The sequence below is a fragment of the Helianthus annuus genome, chromosome 2 (assembly GCF_002127325.2).
Source record: "Helianthus annuus cultivar XRQ/B chromosome 2, HanXRQr2.0-SUNRISE, whole genome shotgun sequence".
NCBI lineage: Eukaryota > Viridiplantae > Streptophyta > Magnoliopsida > Asterales > Asteraceae > Helianthus > Helianthus annuus.
In genome coordinates this window covers 96973121-96987897 of record NC_035434.2, presented here as the reverse complement: position 1 = coordinate 96987897, position 14777 = coordinate 96973121, and the positions used below count along the sequence as shown (strand labels likewise).

Here is a 14777-nt window from a genome sequence, read left to right as displayed (position 1 = left end):
TTTGATTGACTCAAATTGTTCACTTCTGACAACTCAACTTCGACTAACTTGAAAACATTTGTCAATTTGTTCATGTTAACATTCTCAATCGGAAACTCTGAATCCGAAAACAACTTATCAGAACCCGACATCTTGTACATGACAAGATTTGATTCTTCATTTAAGTTGTTCTTGGACTTTTGTTTCGGAATGTATTTGTCCAAGAAACACCCATCTTCCTCATTAGTGTAACACCCCAAAATGGGTTTGATAATTTAAACTCGGTTAAAATAAAGGAACCGGGTAAAATACCGTTTAGGGTAAAAACGGAACCGTAAATAAAAGTTGACTAGAAATATTTAACCAAGTGGTGACATGTATATAAGTAACAAGATAACGAGTGTAAGTCTCATTATTAATTGAAACGAAGTTTAAGGGACCAAAACCGTTAAAAAGGGAAACATAATCTATTAAATAAAAGGAAAACACACACACACACACACACTTGGTGTGTGCGTGGAACGAGCAGGAAGAAGAAGAACAAGGGTTCAAACCCTTGTTCTTGATAAATCATCAAATTGAAGGGTGGAATGAGGTCCAAATTCACAACTGAACATGAATTAACGATCACCTTCGCAAGGGGATCATAAGGTATGTCTTAAAATTTAGATTTGATGATCTTGTTCGAAGTGGGTTATGATCAATCCATGAATTTGTATGAAATTAAGCATGTAGAGGTGTTAGAAACATCAAGTAGAACTTATGTTATGAGTAAATTCAAGTAATTGGGTGATTTAGAATAAAACCCATTGCATGAGTGTGAAGATGATGATCATGATGAACTTGAAGATGTTATAGTGTGATTTTGTGATATATAGGGTGTAGTATGATAGGCTTAGATAGATAAACTTGATGTGGAATTTGTGATTATGAGATTTTGCTTGAATGTAAGGGTTCATAAGATGAAATAAGGAAGAACATGCTTAAAGCACTTGTACATTATGCTTAGAAAATGATACGCGCACCAGGTGTTTGATGAAATGTCTAAAAGACAATAATAAGTGAAATTGTATGCAAGTAGTGGGTAAATGGATATAGTTCATGTGAGTATTATGTAGGGATGATGTCGAGTATGTTTTATGCCTGTTTGAGTGGATTAATGATGTTAAGTATGCTTTATGTAGGAGGTATATTAGATGTGAATTTGATATGGTTGTTCACATGTATAAGCATATATGCTAATAAGAATGTGAATGTAATGACATGAGTGTATAGGAATCATGTCAAGATGGATGGGAGCTTTGAAGGCTAACGGGCTAAGAGGACTCAATCAAGTAAGCGAACGAGAATACGGACGCGCAAGGTAAGTGCACTCCGAACTTACTCTTTAGTTGTTAATGTATTTATGATATGTGATTATTGTTGAATGCAATGTAAGAAGATATGGTTTGATGCAAGTAGTAAGTTAAGTTTTTAATGGAATGGGTTAGAAGTGGTTAAGAAAAAGATTCGATTTGGTTGGGTAAGAAAGGGAACTTACATAATGAAATTATGCTTGAATGAATAAGATGAGTTATGTATATTTGAGGACATGATCATGTAAATGGAAGCTAATGTACTAATCGCTTTTCTCTTGAGAATTAATGTGTAGTATAGGCATGGTAACAAAGGATGTGAAGGTTGACTCCACAATCTGATGCGAGTAATCGAGTGGATGGATGAAGGGGCTAGTATAAGAAAAAGCATAAAACGTTGACGCGCTATTATGCTTGTGCTAAGATTTTTGTATTATGTCACCGGTTGCTAATAATGTGTTTGAATGTGGTGACTGCAGGCTATACATGTTGGATGTTTCATCTAGAAGCGTACGCGGTTGAAGATCGAGTCAAGACACGGATTGTATGTGGGTGTATACGTAGTCACTTAATTGAGTCATGTATGTTAGTTTTGCATTAAATTATAAAAGAGATTAATGTATTTAAATGAAAGAAAGAATGTCATGACGGAAAATTTCTAGTTATGTAGTGTCCGCTGCGAATCTTAGATTAATGCGTTTTAGGGCGTTACAATTAGTGTCACTATTCGTTTTAGCACATTTTTAACAACACCTTTTACAATATCATTCTGGACACTATCATCATTGGAAGATGTGAACGTGACATCAATGTTTTCCGGAAGTTTAACTTCACTGTCTTCCTAATTTCAACCAACCCAGATTGCTTTTTCGTGTAATTATCCAAGATCGGCGGTGGAACTCTATGAAAACCCACCCCGGTTCCATCAGAATAAACATCTTCGCCAGCTTTGTTTTTCCCGATGGGTTTGGGAACAATGTGTTGCAAAACAAAGCTTGCGGAGCTGTAACTATTAAGCTTCAACTGGATTCGCTCGTTTTCAATTTCAGCCTCTTGAAATTTAAGTTTCAGTTTAGCGATTTCATCCAGTTGTTTGTTGATTGATTCTTCTTTTACTCTCAGCACTGCTTTTAAATGAACGTTTTCTTTATGAGTTTTACCATTTCGATCATCACAATCTTTCATTGTGCTTTTGAGTTTTTCAAACTTTTCAGAAATCTGATGGTTTTCAAGAATTAACTTTTCATTTTCCTTTTTAACTTTTTCATGATCAATTTTATCATTTTCAATTTGGCTAGTTAATTCTCTTATCCGTTCAGTTGAAGCTTTAACTGTTTTGTCACGATCGAGAATTTGATTCTCAACGCTTCTGAACTTTGCTGTCAGATCTTCAACTTTCTTACCTTTGAGATACGTGACTGTATTACAAAATTTGCACTCTTTGTTGCAATTTTTGCAATCAACATTTCCATCAATTTGTTTACCTGACGCATTTGTTGACAAGTTTGAACTGACCTGGCTTTTTGACTCAGACATGGAGTTAGAGTCTACCTCAAGTGCCTTAGCAGCCAGCACTTTGTCAGCCATTTTACCCAGGTTCTCAGCAGTCAACTCCTGCGTTGTGTCAATAACCCTAGTATCAATCTTCTTTAATTTCTCTATCTCTTCTTTCCCCTTCTTCTCTTTCTCTTCTTTCTCCTTCCTCTCTTTTTCTTGTTTCTCTTTCTCGTCTCCAGTTCCCCATCATTTATTCTGCCAATACTCATCCTCTTCTTTGTACTCCTTGATTATGGCTTCGATATCAAGTGTTTTATCATCGATTGCAATATTTCCATATGGATCAAGATAACACTCCCTGCCCGGATCCCATCTTCTCGCTCTCCTCGCTTCCAGATAGATACCAGAGATTCTAATGATTTTGTTCTCAGCCAACATTTTTCTGTATCTATACTTCTGCTCTTCAATTCGGTTATCTTTCCAAGGAACAGGTTTAGTTTTCGCCATGAATGCGTAACTAACCGCATCTTCCTCTTGTAGAACCTCTTGACTCCAATCATACCCCTCATCATCATAAATCACCGCAAGAGCTCTAGATTTCTCTTTGTTGTCTTCAACCTGCTTCAATCTAGGTGGCTCAGATTTATTCTGGTGATAAATCGCCTTCTTGTAGTAATCATCTCTGAAAGGGTTTTCCGACTCATCAGCATATGTGTTTCTGCATTCTCGCTTGAAGTGACCTTTCTGCTTACACTTGAGCATGTCACTTTGGATTTATCGAACCCCGGCTTGGTAGATGGACCACCAATTGTCTTCCTGCCGGTAATTTCCATGAAACGCTGTGCTCGACGAACAGTATAGCCATAGCCCAACGAATATCGATCAGCTCCATTTCTTCAGGATCTATCTGATCATAATCTTCCTTCGTTAAGTTGGTGTTGCCTATTTTCCCAGCTACTAACCCTTCATACGATTCCAACACCGATGCTAGGAAGATCATCTGCTGTTTGGCCGACTCCTCATCAAAATTCTGAGCATTCTTCAAGTCTATTGCAATGTTGCATTGAAAACGATTCTTTGCATCAGAATGACTTGCAGATGATGAAGATCCACTATGATAACCACTGTGATTTCCACTGCTTTGACCACTTTGACTTTCTTTGCTTGATGTGGACACGTTCTCAGCAGTAAACACAGTCTTGGGAGAAGTTGCTTTTGGTATCATGCTTTTTGGATAATACAAATCTAAATTCTGCTGGTAAGATGAGTGATTGACTTTGTACGTCTTCTTCAGTTCCAATTCGTGACTTTTAAGTCTCTCAATCACCAAATCCACAGTCAACTTTGAAGGCTCGATAGTGTTTTTCAGCATCAGCGCATAAAATCTCCAATCCATCTCGTCAGGTAATGAATCAAACAGTTTGTCGATAAGCTCTTCATCAGGATATCTGATATCATGTCTTGCTAATTCCAGTTTCAGATGACCAAACCTTTCTATCATTTTACAGACTGACTCATTCTTTAAACAGCTAAACATATCAAATTCTTTCCTAAGAAGTTTCTTTTTACTTTTCACAATTTCAGCACCTCCTAGACATTTCGTTTCTAGCTTTTTCCAGAGATCTTTTGCATTTGAATAATCGATCAATGAGATTATGTCCTCTCGGACGGACTGGAATAACAAAGCTACACATTTTTGCTCAGCCACAAATGATTCAATCTCCTCAGCTGATGTTAAAGTTTCACCATTTTTGTTTCCATTTGAATAACCAGTTTTCAGACTCCTCCAGCTGGGAAATGCGAATGCCATCAACCAATCTTCAAACTTTCTTGACCACCTACTGTATTCCTCGATAGCCATTAGTTTTGGAGGTTTATTGAATGTTCCGAAGGCACTTTCCGATTCCCAAGCTTCTTTTTTCTTCACATTCGACAAATTCTCATTGTTTTTGCTTGATGAAGTATCATCGTTTTCGGAATTTCCCGTGAATGCGTACATGTCACTAAACGGGTTCAAGAATATGTCATCCATTTTGACTGTACCTGCAAAATCAGCAATCACTTAGAACAATTTTCGAAGTTTTGAAAAAACAATGACACAAAAGCGAAATCAGTTTGGTCAAATAAGCGAAACTATCAAAGTGACAGAAAAGCGAAACTGCTATGTTCGTTCGAGCGAAACCATAATGTCCGTTCGAGCGAAACTACCCGATGTCCGTTCGAGCGAAACAACCCAATTTCCGTTCGAGCGAAACAACCCAATGTCCGTTCGAGCGGAACTAAAATGTCCGTATGAGCGGAACATCTGTAAGAGCGAAACCTGTATGTCCAAATAAGCGAAACTACAGGTTATTTTTGAGCGAAAACTATGTATTACGAGCGAAACCTGTGATGTTCGAAAAAGCGAAACCTCTAGTTTAACTGATTTTTACCATTTTTAAGCCGTGTTTTAACCTGAAACTTTCTAGGGTTTGTTAATTGTATGTTTTACAGGTTATACTCGATTTTTAGGCCATTTCAACCGTAGGAACCAGTTTTAAATCAAAAAAGTATGAGAGAAAGTGAGTAGAAATGAGAGAATTCTGTAGATTCAAGCTGTAGTAGTATGAACTCCTCGTCCTGAGCTCTGATACCACTTGTTGGACCGTGTTGTGACCCTAAACAGTCAGTTGAGAATGTTCATCTTCACATACGAAGGCGGAATCAACGTAAATGAAGTTACACAGCTTTTCCTATTCAATTCCTTCTCTTTTATTGCTTTCTGATACAAATTTGACAGAGTTTCGTTACACCAGCAATGACCTAGTTCCGCTCCAACGTACACAACTAAAAATCAACATCAGGTATTTATAGGGCTATTGGTTTCGCTTATACGGCAGTCCGTAAGAGCGAAACCCCATGTTGACTAATAAGTGGAACTACCCAGGTGACTAAAGAGCGGAACTACCTATTGTACATATAAGCGGAACTACATCTAATCCTATGTACAAATAAGCTAAACCTCATAATAATCTCTAATTTTGACTCTAAAGAACCAATCTTGTCCTAAGACTTCATGTAGATATAGTCAACAGACATTTCATGCACCAACATCCCCTTGAAAGTGGTTTCAACATCTGCTGACCTCCTATCTGCTGATCATGCAAACTGCTGACCTACAACTACTGATCAAGACAAAGTCTGATAGAAGAACTAAAGCTCTGCTGCTCAATCTACTGCCTTGGTTCAAGCACTGCTGATCATGACAAGAACTGCTGGGTTCACAGCAGTGGAAGGATGCAGCAGCAGTTTGAGTTTGTTTTATATATTGAAATGTAATATCAGTAGTTAGCATAGCAATGTTTGTATAGATCAGAGGTTAGAGTTTGTTAGGAGGTTAGATGTCACTTTCATGGTGACGTCAGCTTTGATGCTCAGTGGTTTGCAAGTGCCTATAAATAGAACAGTACAATGTACTGTTCTGTTTAGCTCTTTCACCATCTTCTTTCTACACAAACAAACACTGAGCTCGGGCTGAGGGGGAGTTTGCATATCATACATTCATTGTAATCGGAGTTTAAAACTAAATTTAATCATTTGATTCAGTGATGAAAATGTATGATTGAAAGCATATCTTCTGTTTGATTGTGAAAATTTGTTTCCATATAATTTCCACTGCACTACTCTTTCATTTGTTCATCTAATTTCAAACACAAATCACAATCAATCCAAACTCAGACCCTAACAATTGGTATCAGAGCTTGGACAGTCAAATTTGATTTAACAATCATTTTGGCATAAATAGTTCGGCTCAAAATTGTTGATACTGATCGTTTGTTTGTATTGTTGAAAAACAGAGTAAGGTTCAATCACCGATAAAGTTGATTGATCAGTGCCTGTAAAACAACCAGAAAGATGTCGCAATCACAAGATGATAAAAACAACATTGGCTCTTTGTTTAAACCACCCATGCTGAAAATAAATGAGTACAACATCTGGGAGCAAAGGATGTGTCACATCCTCGCTCAGCAAAACACTGGATGTTGGAGGTCTGTCGTTTTCGGTCCTCATGTTCTTATGGTGCCAAGCGCAGAGGACGCCAAAAAGTCCGTTCCTAAACCAACTGAAAATTACACTGAATTGGATTTTCAGAAGTTTGAACTGGATGCCAAAGCGTTTAGCATCATAGCCTCTGCACTTCCCAACGAAATCTATGCTGGACTGTTACACTGTGCAAAAGAATTGTGGGATGCATTGAAAGAACAGTTCAGAGGAACGGAAGAGGTTATCGAAAACAATAGGGAAATTCTGAACCAGCAGTATGAAACATTTTGTCATATCAAAGGGGAGTCACTAACCCAACAATTTGAACGTTTCAGTTGTCTCATCAGTGAACTAAGGCTTGTTAAGGTTACATTTCCGAATGCAACCCAAAATAGCAGGTTCCTTAGATCACTGCCAGAAAAATGGGACACAATTGCTTTTGTCACCAGAAATTCATCTGAATTCAAAGATCTGACCCTGACCCAACTCCATGGTAGACTCCTGACCTATGAAAGGGAGTTAAACCAAAAAAGGAAGTTGCAAGAGTCTGGTAAAGTTGCTGATGACTATTCATTCGGCAGCACAGCTCTGTTTGGTCAGGAAGAATCTGTCAGCAGCAGTAAGGATCAGAGTTATGATCACTTTATTGACATAACTGCTGGGGGTAACTTTGCCAACTCTGATTCTCACTCTACAAATTATGCTTTCACAGCAAATACTGAAAAGCAGATGTCAGATAATTTGTGTTTTGAGCTGAATGATTTGCAACATTTTGTGACCGTTCTTTGACCCGAAAAGTCAGTCAGAGTAGCTCATCCTCACATATAAAGGCGGAATCAGAATATGCAAGGTTACAACAGCTTGTCCTATTAAGTTCCTTTGCTTTTATTGCTTTTCTACTGAAATTTTGACAGAGTTTCGCTCCAGCATACACACACACGTTCTATGGACCGCTCAGACGACTTACCTATATATAGACATGTGCGTTCGTTCATATGACATGCCATATGAGCGGACCTACATCACTGCACAATAAGCGAACCACAAATAAACCCTATGAGCGGACCACTGTGCAACAATGACATAAAAGCGAACCATATACTATTTTACATAATATTTACATTTTGACCCCCTGTTGACTAATCTTGACTTCAGACTTTTTGTAGACGCAGTCAACAGACATTCCGTGCATCAACACATTTTGATCCCACTGACTTAGAAGAGATGGACATCTTGCATCAGTTGGCCTTGCTTAGTGTAAGAACAAGCAAGTTCTACAAAAGAACAGGGAGAAAATTTCCAGGGCTTCATGGAAATTTAAGGGTGGGGTTAGATAAGTCGAAAATCAAGTGTTACAAGTGTAGTAGGCTAGGTCACTTTGCTAGGGAATGTAGGAGTCAAACTACTGGTCCCATAATAACTCACCCTAGCTCAAACCCTAGACTACAACAACAAAACACTGTGTACTATACCCAATATGCCCCTGCAGCACATGTTAACACTGCTCATTATGCTGCAACCCCTGTGCCTGTGCATTATGTTCAAACCACTGTTCCACAAATTCAGTATGTTCAAGCCCCTGTTCCTCAGGCACAAGTGCAACCAGTTGCACCTCAACCAGCTGCTCCAACTGTGACACAACCAGATCAGCAAAGCTTTTTCACACAAGGCTTTGTTGGTTGGAGCAGCATGCCTGATGAACTTGGTGATGAAAATTTTGCTCTATATGCTTCTAATGATGCTTTTAATGATGAATTCTGTTTGATGACATTAGAGTCAATACCAGAAGGGGATGAAGCTGAAGGTGAACAGCTAAGTGCTGAAACAGTGGATGAAGTTGCTGAAGCAGTGGTTATTGCAGTTGCTGGTGAACTACTACTGGAAGAAAGTTCAAAAACCCTGATTGAACCACTGTCCGACCCTTGGTCCGAAGAAGACAAAGAGAAAGAAGAGTTGAAGAAAGTTGGTGAGGAAGAAGAGAGAGCTGATGAAGAAGATACTCATCAATGTGATTGTGCCTGTGCTAAGTTCTTGAAAAACTGTGTTCAGACAACTGTGTTATTGCATTTGCTAACATTAAAGAGGTGAATGAAAACCTTAGAGATAAAGTCTTGTCTGATGAGGTCAAATTTGAAAAGTCATTAAAAGAACTTAGAAACAAATTGGCTGAAAAAGATAAAGAGATCAGCAGTTTAAAAGAAGAACAAAGCATAACCAAAACTCAACTCCAAACTATGGTAGAAAAATACCAAGTTTGCAAAAAGGAGTTAGAGTCTACACAGATCACCTGTGAAAGATGGGTGGAGTCTTGCAAAGGGTATGAGGTTATGCTTGAGAAACAGCTTAAAAGCAATGTCAAGTTTGGTATAGGTCATAGAAAATATGATGATATTGCAAGCACTACTGCAATGCAAGCAGTTTCTTCTGAAATCATACCAACCAACAAAAATGGCAAAGAGTTTAAAATAACCGACAAACTTGGTAACAAAATTACTCTGGAAAGATCTGTGGGATCCTCAACTTTTGAGGAAATTGAGAAATACCAATTTAAACCCACATGGTCTGATGAGTGTGATATCCTTGAAAATTTCAAACCAATGGATTTCACAACCACTAATGGTGTAAAAGCTCCAAAAGCAAGAGTCATTCCTATCAAAGATATCCCAACAGAGGTTCAAAACTCTGTTGCAAAGGAATCTGAGAAAAGGAAGAAAAGAGAAAAGATCAAAAACTTGTTTTGTGAATTCTGTGAAAAAGAAGAATCATCTAACAAAAGATTGTTTTCATCTAAAAGCATATGATATAAACAAAACAAGCATCATTTTACCTGCTGAAAGCTGCACCATCTGTGGTAAAGATAATCACAAAACTCAAGCATGTGTGTATCTCAAAAACTTTGGCATAAAAAAGAATGAATACACTTCAAAAACATCCTTGAGCAACATCATCTGTCAAGTTCACTAAGAAACAACCACTGTTTGTCCCTGTCCAAATAGCTGTCACAAAACAGCTGAACCAAAAGTCTGTCCAAAGAGATGTACAGGTGACTGATGCACCCCCTGCTAATCAATTCAGAAAAGGCAAGGAAAAAGCATCATACCAAAGGATTCCACATGTTTATGAGGCTTACAAAAAGCCCTCTAAACCAAGAGTGAACAAACATCCTTTTGGTTATCAACAGATGATGGGTCAAGACCCCCAACAGTGGTTAGAGGAAAACATTCTCAAATGTTCAAACCCCTGTGCTAACCACTGTCCATGCACCTGCCTCCATCCCAGACACTGTTGAGACCCCATCCAAAGCCCTGTTGGCTTTGGAGACCTCTATGAACTAATCCTTTTACTTCATGTGCAGGGAGCTTCTGCATGCTTAGATAGTCTTTGGTATGTAGATAGTGGAGGCTCCAGGCACATGACAGGATGTAAAGCCCTTCTTCAAGATTTCAAAATTCATGGAGGGGGTGATATATCCTTTAGTAATAATAGTAAGGGAAAAATTCTGGGGTCTGGTACAGTAAAGTCTGGAAATGTAAAATTTGAAAATGTCAATCTTATTGATAATCTGAAATTCAACCTCCCGAGTGTATCTCAAATGAGTGATAAAGGGTTTGGATCATTCTTCACAAAGGATTGTTGTAGGATTGTTGGACCAGAAATGGTTAGTAAGATTGAAGCAATAATCAAGAAAGGCTCAACAAAACTTGTTGCTCAAAGAAGTGGCAATGTTTATGTTGTTGACATGTCAAGAGAGTGTCCCAGAGCTGATGCCTGTCTGTTCTCAGCTGCCTCTAACAAAGAGACAGAGCTATGGCACAAAAGACTGGGACACACAAATCTCAAAACAATCAATGAAATTTCAAAAAATGGCTTAGTAAGAGGCTTACCACAAAAAATGTTTTCATGTCCTGAACACTGTGTTTCCTGTTTAAAAGGCAAACAACACAAGAGCTCTTTTAAGTCCATTGAAGAGTCCAAAACAACCCAGTGTTTGCAAATGCTGCACATGGATTTGTTTGGCCCAGTGCAAGTCATAAGTCTCAAAAAGAAAAGATATTGTTTGGTTATTGTTGATGACTTCTCTAGGTTTACATGGACCTTCTTTTTACACTCAAAAGATGAGACTGCAGGCATTTTGCAAGACTTTGTGATACAGGTTGAAAAGCAATTTAACCTTCCAGTAAAAGTCTTCAGGAGTGACAATGGCACAGAATTGAAAAACAAGGTGTTGGATGCCTTCTGTGTGAAGAAAGGGTTTGTAAGGCAGTACAACATCCCTAGAACACCAAAGCAAAATGGGGTTGTTGAAAGAAAGAACAGAACATTGATTGAGGCTGCCAGAACCATGCTTGCAGATTCAGGTTTGCCATTAACTTTTTGGGCAGAGGCAGTAAACACTGCTTGCTATGTCCAAAACAGAGTTTTGATCAACCCCAGGCACAAAAAGACTGCTTATGAAATTCTGTATAAAATAAAGCCATTAATCTCATATTTCAAAGTTTTTGGTTGCCCATGTTTCATTTTAAACTTAAAAGATTCTATCTCAAAGTTTGCAGCCAAAATTGATATGGGATATCACTTGGGATACTCAACCACTGCTAAGGCCTACAAAGTGTTTAATACACGGACCAAAGCAGTCGAAGAGACCTTGAATGTAAAGTTCAATGAACTTTCATCAATGAAAATCCCTGCAAATCCTGCATAATTGTTTGATCTTGAAAAATTCACTTTTGAAAATACTGCTGTCAAGACTAACACTGCAGGTTCATCAAAAGATTCATCACCAGACTATGGATATGAGATCATAATTCCTCAAAAGTCTGCTTCAATAGGGAGAGCATCAGTTGTTCAAAACAGTTGTCAAAGCTCAACCACTGCTACCTCAACAGTTGTTGACCAAAGTAGCCCTTTAACCACTGCTTCCACCTCATCAAACACTGCTGACAAAAGTCCTCAAACAATGGATCAAAGTCAGCAGGTGTCCACACCTTTACCCCCTATGCCACCACCTTTTGAAGCCACTGCTGGGTCATCAAAGTCACCAGCAGTGGTTAGCTCAGATGATACACATCTGCAGCCTTCACCACTAAATGCCATAATTCCATACCAAGGAGAGCTAATCTTCTTGAAATCTCATCCACCAGATCAAATCATTGGCAACATCAATGAAGGGGTGCTCACAAGAAAGCAGTCCCAAAACATTTGTCTTTTTGCAGGTTTTCTATCACTCCATCAGCCAGTCAAGTACCAAGAGGCACTGAAAGACAACAGCTGGGTAGAAGCTATGCAAGAGGAGCTCTAACAGTTTAGAAGACAACAAGTATGGGAGCTTGTTCCATTGCCAGAGGGTGTGAGTCCTATTGGCACAAAATGGGTCTTCAAAAATAAAACTGATGAAAGGGGTATTGTTGTCAAGAATAAAGCCAGGCTTGTGGTTCAAGGTTTCAGACAAGAAGAGGGCATTGACTATGATGAAACATTTGCCCCTGTAGCAAGACTTGAAGCTATCAGACTCTTTCTGGCCTTTGCTGTTAACCACAACATCAAGGTGTATCAAATGGATATCAAATGTGCATTCCTCTATGGTAAGATTCAAGAGGAGGTTTATGTTTGTCAACCTCCAGGCTTTGAGGATACATTTAATCCAGATCATGTCTACAAGCTAAATAAAGCTTTGTATGGCTTGAAGCAAGCACCAAGAGCCTGGTATGAAACTCTTTCCACCTTTTTACTTTCCATTGGTTTCACCAGAGGCAGGATTGATAAAACACTGTTTTTAAAATGGAGAGGGAATGATTTGATGATTGTCCAGATTTATGTGGATGACATCATTTTTGGAAGCACATGTAATAAAATGTGTGAAGAGTTCAGGCAATGGGTGAACTCCAGTGCTTTCTTGGTCTCCGAGTACGGCAGCTGCAAATTGGTACTTTCATCCATCAAGGCAAATATGCCAAAGAATTGTTAAAGAAATTTGATATGGATGACTGTAAACCATGTAGTACACCCATTGCAACAAATAAATTGGTCATGTCTGAAGAAAAGGATGATTTGGTTGATCAGACCTTATATAGAAGCATGATTGGGTCTTTATTGTACCTAACAGCATCTAGACCAGACATCCATTTTGCAACATGTGTCTGTGCAAGATCCCAATCAGCCCCTAGAAAGTCAAACCTTATTGCTGTAAAAAGGATATTCAGATACCTCAAAGGTGCTCCCACACTTGGTATCTGGTATCCAGCTGATGGTAAAATTGAGCTTTCAGGTTTTTCAGACAGTGACTTTGCTGGATGTGATAAAACAAGGAAGTCCACTTCAGGAGGGTGTCAATTCCTAGGCAATTGCTTAGTGTCTTGGCAAAGTAAAAAGCAACCAGCTATTTCCACATCCACTGAGGCAGAATACATAGCTGCTGCAAGCTGTACAGCCCAACTGCTCTGGCTTCAAAATCAGTTACTGGATTTTGGTATCACTGCCTTGACGGCACCACTTATGTTGGACAGCCAGGCAGCAGAAAATATCATCAAAAATCCAGTTTCTCACTCAACCACCAAACATATCGACATCAGACATCACTTTGTGAGGGATTGCTATGAAAAAGGTTTGATTTCTTTGCATCATGTTCCAACTAAGGATCAGCTGGCAGATGTGCTAACCAAAGCATTAGACACATCCACTTTTGAAAGCTTGATCTCTAGGATTGGTATGCTAAACATGGAATAACAGGAAAAATCCTGTTTTTCCATGAATAAAATCATTAAAATGTTTTCAGAAAATCAAAAATCCATCCTTAAAAATAGCTAAAATGAATTTTTCATTAAAATCCTAAAAGTCTGCCATAACAACTGATGGGTTCAAAAGTCTGAGCTACTATAAAAAGTCTGTCCACTGCTGAAAGTCATCCCGTGTTCTCATTTTCGTTGGTTAACCACTGATGGTCAAAATCAGCGTTGCATCCAATGCTGAGCTATCTACTGATGGTAAAAAAGCATCCACTGTCCTCCATTATCATTACAACTGCTGTCTTCACCAGTTATTTTCACAAACTGTACTGTTCAAAAGCACTGTCCTTCACTTCACCAGGGGATGGCATGCGGACAGTGCTTAGGGGTCAGACCTTTTGTAACTGCTGCCACGTTAGCATTCACTTTTCCTCTATAAAACCCCCTTTCAAAACCCAAACAGGGTTTCACTGTCGAATTGAATTCTCAAAAATTCTCTTCTCAAAGCAGTTTCCATCACATTTCGTCAAATTTCTCCACAATCTCATCTTCGATTCTCATCTTCAAAATGACAAAATCGAAATCATCCGCAAAATCTTCAAAAGGGGCCTCTCAAAAGGCTACCTCCACAGAAATCTCACACAAACCATCTCACAATCTTCTGGGTCTCCTCACAAAACCCGGCAACATCGATACATTTGATTCCATTCTTGATATGCTCAATGCGTCAAAGTACAAAACTTTGTTAACCGTTGATGCACCCATTTATCTGCAAACTCAGAGAGAGTTTTGGAAAAATTGTACCCTTTAAACACAAGGAGAAGATGTCATAGCCATTAACTCTACTCTGCAGAAGAAAGCAGTCCAAATAACACCGCAATCCATATCTGAGGTCTTTCAGCTCGATGATCAGGAAGGTAAAGATTCTTTCCCTAAAAACGAGTTAAATGATGGAGGCATTAGGACTAACCCTTTTTCATTCTACACCATTATTTTTCTTTTTTTTTTTACCACCTACCCAAAATCCCCCTAGTTAACCCCTTTGAGCCTAAACCTTTTCATTTCTTAACCCAAAACAATCAACCTTTTTACCCACCTAAACCTTTTTATTTTTTTTATTTTTTTAATTTTTTTTAGTAACAACGTTCGGTTCTCTTATGACTTCCTTGAAAAAAGAACATTTATATTTTGATGAAACTAA

The 14777-nt window shown here is 38.5% G+C and overlaps 1 long non-coding RNA gene across 1 annotated transcript; it reads left to right on the top strand.

Moving 5' to 3' along the window:
* Positions 1-503: 503 nt before the first annotated feature.
* LOC110903673 lies at positions 504-1967 on the top strand. Its single transcript, XR_002572098.1, has 3 exons — positions 504-630; positions 1255-1342; positions 1814-1967. It is a non-coding gene; the product is annotated as an uncharacterized LOC110903673 (long non-coding RNA).
* The last annotated feature ends 12810 nt before the right edge of the window (positions 1968-14777 follow it).